The 6,284-nt window shown below is 31.6% G+C and overlaps 1 non-coding gene across 1 annotated transcript; it reads left to right on the forward strand.

The window, feature by feature from the left end:
• Window positions 1-397: 397 nt before the first annotated feature.
• On the forward strand, window positions 398-469 carry Trnat-ugu (transfer RNA threonine (anticodon UGU)). The gene has a single exon. It is a non-coding gene; the product is annotated as a tRNA-Thr (tRNA).
• The last annotated feature ends 5,815 nt before the right edge of the window (window positions 470-6,284 follow it).

Below are 6,284 nucleotides of genomic sequence, written 5' to 3' on the forward strand. Positions count from 1 at the left end.
GTGGGTTAAAATCTGTGATAATACCATACATGGCTCTGTGGTCTAGTGGTATGATACTCGCCCTGTAAGCGAGAGGTTGCAGGTTTGAATCCCGCCAGAGACATTTTTTCATACAACTAAAAAACACGGAACTTTCGCCAATGAGCTATGCTCGACGCGATTATGAGATCATGTTCCGAATATGAGCACTGTTTCTATAATTTACAGTATGATTTATATATAATTTACACAGTGCTACGCAACATCATTGATTTACATATACACAATATTATTTTAAAAGCCGTTGCGAATTAAAGTTGGAATTTATTCTGACTTGTTAAGCCTCCACTGATTGTGAGGGCGTTTGTTGTATGAGAGAATGTATCTGGTGGGTGAAATCTGTGATAATACCATACATGGCTCTGTGGTCTAGTGGTATGATACTCGCCCTGTAAGCGAGAGGTTGCAGGTTCGAATCCCGCCAGAGACATTTTTTCATACAACTAAAAAATACGGAACTTTCGCCAATGAGCTATGCTTGACGCGATTATGAGATCATGTTCCGAATATTATGAGCACTGTTTCTATAATTTACAGTATGATTTATATATATATATATATATATATATATATATATATATATATATTTAGAATTAATGTTCTTTGCCTGATTTGTTTATATATATAAAAGTATCTTTTCGGAGATCCCGCCTCGTGAATAAAAATACTGTAAGATGAGGGCGTATCAATTTGATCTCTGGTACCTAGAAAAAATTGGGATTGTTCACTGTAGGGATTCTGAATTTGAGTTGTAGTAAATCATGGTCAAATGGAAAATAAAATTATAAATTAATGGTAAGCAGTATTCTCTACATTAATTATTACTCACAACCAGTATATCAAACTTTGATTTACATAAAATAGACATAAACATAATTACTTGAAAATCTCCTGAAATATTTTTTTTTTCGCTCTAGAAAATATTATATCATACCCCAAAATGTTAATTATTTACTCAAAATACATGCAAATATTTCTCAATCATCATAATTACTATAATGGAATATGATGCTTTTATTGATTTTTTTTATTCATTTGGTGGAACAAACGATAAAAACAGGGACAATTCAATTCATTGTTTTTAACAATAAGACTAGGCGAGGTCCTGATGAGTGCTACAAACAATACAAAAAACTACAATACAAAAAATAATGTTACTCTCTAACGCTTGTTATTTTAAAACAGTGTCAGTCACAACACAAATTGGATGGTTAAAAATGTTGCATGGTATTAACAATATATAAGATGAAATACTAATTTCGGACTTTTAATAAAACATAAAATATTTACTACACATTTAGGAAAGCGTGTGCTTTATCCCTCGTAGTCGTACTCGTTTAAAATATTATGTGATTTGTGTTTCAGTACTGTTTTATTTTATACTTCCACTTTTACTTAATATATTTTAAGTTAAATACCGGCCAATATTTAATTAAAAATTGTCATGATTCAGTACCTAATATCTACGCTGTCAACTTTTATTTGATACTGTATAATTATAACATATGCCAAACATTTCAGATTTACATATTTATTTATTTGAAGTAACACTCTGAAGTCTAAGAAAACAAATGCATACACTAATAAATTAAAACATTTGTTGGTATTTTGGGTAGAATCATCTTTATTTTGGATTAAATTATGCAGTAAATAAATGGTTTAATCAATGGATTGGAAAAAGATACTTCCCTTAGACAGCCATAATACTGCAATCTGATTGGCTAGCGCCTAAATAATAGTAAAATCTTATCCTATACTTCCTTTGCCTTGATTTTATTGTCAAAAAGTGGACGAACTTCCTAATTATGATATTAATATCTCGCTTAATATAAGGTTTCTGGCAATGATTTTTAGTTTAAAATGTACAGAATGATCTCCTGAATCATGTACAACCCATAACTCATTTTTGAAAAAAATGTCCCATACTTCCCTTTGCCATAGGGGGGCAGAATAGTTTTAGAGTAATAGCTGAGTAGTGAGTAATAATAGTAATAATAGGCCTAGATAATGTTTAATTGAAAATCAACTAGGTTTTTAAAAAAGATCCAGCATCATTGATCATACTATTTTTATTTTTAAATATGGGCCTATTATTAATAAACAATACAAAACAAATTGATTTTTCGGCTGCATTTGAGGATCTGTTTGGTACAAAGATCAAAATCGTTGACAACACATGATTAGCTCAACAAAGGTTTTTTTGTATCCGAATCCATAAAATGTCTATAGAATCCACAAAGTGTCTATATCGTTTTGTAGTTCATAAGGCTATTACTGTTTTTAACCAAATCATTACCATAACTCATTATCAGGCAATTGCAGACAATTTTACCAACGTTTTTATATTAACAGTAACTAGACCATGCCAAATAAAGGTTAAACATCTGGAGATGTTCACTTCATTAATTAATTTATTTTTAACAAGAAGAGAAACTTATTGTTTCCTCTTTCATTAACAGATAATTCTTCAAAAGACAATACCATTTTAAAAGGTTATTTAAACATGTGGATATATTCACTTCATTAATTCATATAATATTTAATAAAACACAGAAAGGATACCATCTGTTAACAAGTTGTTTTAAACTTCAATGCACCATCCTTCTGTAATTCTTCATTTTAGTCAGACATCTTACTCTTCCTTCCTTCAGATATCTTCTCCAAAACTATCTCTTACTTGTTGAAATTATTGCGGTCCTCAGTATATTCTTTCTCTGATGGTGAATTTGTCTTAGTCCTAATCATTTTTAATTATTTCCGTGTTCAAAATATTTACTAAAGTCCTATATTTCATTATTGTATTATCATAATGTGTCAGTACTGCACATTTTATTTACATTTTATATTTAGTTATTTTTTTACAACTGTCATTGTCTTGTCAAAAGGCTCTGGTATTGAAAAATAATTAAAAAAAATAACCTTTCCAGCTTTGTTTATGTTTATCTATTTTTTGCGTCTTTTATGGGCCGGGCTCGTCCCACTTTTATTTCAGTTTGCTGTACACATTATTGAAATAATAGTATACATTATATACTATTTCTCTACATAAGGCATATTATGTATAAGCCTATTCTCTTGTATCATTAAAATTAAAAACAAAGGTCATGTTCTCCATCTTTTCTTATCACATGCAAGTGACGAGTACATATTTGTGATTATTGTTAAAGGTGTTTTTTAGTGACATAGTATATTTAATAATAAATTAAAAAAATGTACATATGACCTTACATACATTATAATATATACAGACATGCTGAATATTGCGGATTTCATATATCTATATATAAATTTACGTAAGGGCAAAATTCGGTAAATCGCGCCTTACTTCTAGAATTTTTACTCGATGGTAGGCTATATAAAGTTGGTTCGTACTTTCGGTACTGATTTTAACCACCTGATGTAACCCTGTTTACTAATTAAATTAAGTTAGATAATTAGTTATTGACGATTAAAACGAATTTAGGTTCAACGATTTGCCCCAAATAGGAGTGTTTTCCGATCGTGGTATACACTGTCTAATGGATGTCCATCTTGAAAAATACCCGCCACAAAAATGCGAGGAGGCTTCGCATTTTCCTATCTCCTCTTACGATAATTGTTTTTAATAGCTGAAAACCGGTTGAACAGCTAGAGTACAGCATCATAATGTTGAAGACAGGCCGATTTTCTTAAAAAAATACTATTTTGATAGATTTAATATAAGATTATACAAATGTATTGATTTGCGATGAATGGAACATCCCAATCTCTCAGTCTGCCAGAGTTTGGTTTAACACAAGTAGGTAAATTTATGAGCCCTTGGTTTAACACATACGGTAGGTAAATATATGGGCCCTTTGAGAATAAACTTCTTGCAATACTTTGACAATACTGTAAATACACATTATTATATACAAATAAACTTTATACTGACAGTTCCTTCTCAACGTTTGTATTAATTAATAATTACCAAAAATATAAACGTCGTAGTGGTGTATCGTGACATGTACTTTAATATTTCAATCGATTATGACAGTGACAGTTTTAACAAAGTATTAAATCGCAAATGTTTTACTGTATTTAGAGGTATATTAAGTATAGGCTTATAAAACATGAACAAAATATTTCGTTACTGAGTGGATAAAGAATATATTTAAAAATTGTTCCTCTTTGTACCTATCCGCTTTCCCATTCCTCAACCCTAATGTTACATACAAAACACAAATTGGGTTTCTTTAAATGAGTCCAAATCAAAAATTTGGACTCATTTTGTGATAAGTTTCTCCTTCGGAAGTAATTCCCAGGGTGCTAATTTTAGTTGACTACATAAATCATCGTGTCTATTTATTCGTTTCTGTAAACGACAATGTATTATAGTCCTGCGGTACGTACATTTGAAATCGCCAGTTTTGTTACGCTGAAATTACTGTATATTCGAGAACCATCTGTGGGCACGACCTAGATGGTACGCGAGCGAAGCGAGCGTACCATCTAGTTATTAAAATTGTCTAAAAACATAATCAGGGGTTACATTTAAAATAACTTAAAATAAAAAAGGACTACAAATTTTAAATATTAATACTTATACAGCATATTTCACGCTAATATAAAATACAATCGTTAATCGTAGGGAGAGAGATCTCCAGCACATATATATTTAATTATTCAATAGGTCAAATATCTTGTCTACTATTTTTCCATTTCTGATCAGCAGTATAAAAGTTATACGAATACTCAATATTTATGAGGTTTATAATTTCATTTTAAATTGACTCCACCAAATATTTGCAGATTTGTTTGTTTCTGTCGTTTCTAGTTCCTTATATATTCTTTCTTTATATATTTATATATACGAAAATTAAAGACTGAAATTAATTAATTTATTTACTGTTTGTCACAAATGACATAAAGTTGTATATATATATATATTGCTAATACATTTTTACTTTCCCTTTGTTTTCACTATTTGCACCTTTCTTTTGTTTTAGGAAGCTATTGTGTGAAGCCAGTAAAGGAGAGTATTTGTGTTGCAGAAATGGATTGTGTGAATGTTGCTGATTGGAGGAGAGGTATAAGAGTTAAGTTAGGGTGTGAGTTGCTGATTGGTGGAGAAGGATAAGGTGGTGGTATGTGTACAATTGAGGGAATTTGGAAGGATATGAAATATGAGAGGAGACAGTGAAGGAGGGCTATGTTATGTTAAGCAAGAAAGGGAGGTGAACATTGTGTGATATAAAGATATACTTTTATATTTAAGAAATTGACCTTTGTATCGGAATTCAGATAGGTTCACAAACTTGACCCAGAAAGTCCAAAGGAGAGTTTGTCCAGATGTTTTAACGACCATTTAGTTTATAATAGAGTCCCTAAAGAAAACACTTAGCTTAATTTTGTGACTTTCCCATCGTTAAAACCAGGAGTGATTGACACTATTTAAGTACAGATTTGACAGTGTCATCCATCACAGAAATACCTTATTATACCGTTAATCACTCCCACTTAAACACCCCTGGATCAACTTAGGACCAATCGTTACCCTCACAGATGATGTAATGACATTATGCAAATGAACTGAGCCAATATACCCCCAAGTTTCAGAAGGGCCCAGACACATCTTACAGCCACCTCACGGAGCACACATCTTACAACCACGCCACGGAACACACACCTTACAGCCACCTCACGGAGCACACACCTCACAGCAGACCTACACACTTCACACCTCACCGACAGCATCATTGATCCTCCGCGTTCCTTATGTATACTTATAGTTTTATATTGTACTGAAGTATTATACTGAATAAATAATATATGTGTTACGACAGTCAAGCGAGTCAGAGTCCTTCATTAGTACCTCAACAACGCAACATTATATTACATGGTGGAAGACCCGAATTTCATAAGGAACGGAGTGAGAAAACAAGAAATAAACACTTAACAAGACACGAAGACGAAGACGAAGACAAAAATAACCATATTTGTTTGAAAGGAGAGAAATTTACTTTGACTCAAAAGACAAGCTGAAATTATATTTGAATGAGATCGAGACAAGCAGAAATTTGATCAAATTATTACCATTGGATGAAGACAAAAAAGATAATCGAGGAAGACACAAAAGACAAGCTGAAATTATATTTGAATGAAATCGAGACAAGCAGAAATTTTATAAAATTATAACCATTGGATAAAGACAAAGAAGATAATCGAGGAAGACCCAAGAAGAATCAAAACAGAAGCAAGCGGACAAGAACTGTTTCGTTTAGAGA

This window comes from Antedon mediterranea, chromosome 2, assembly GCF_964355755.1.
Source record: "Antedon mediterranea chromosome 2, ecAntMedi1.1, whole genome shotgun sequence".
Taxonomy (NCBI): Eukaryota; Metazoa; Echinodermata; class Crinoidea; order Comatulida; family Antedonidae; genus Antedon; species Antedon mediterranea.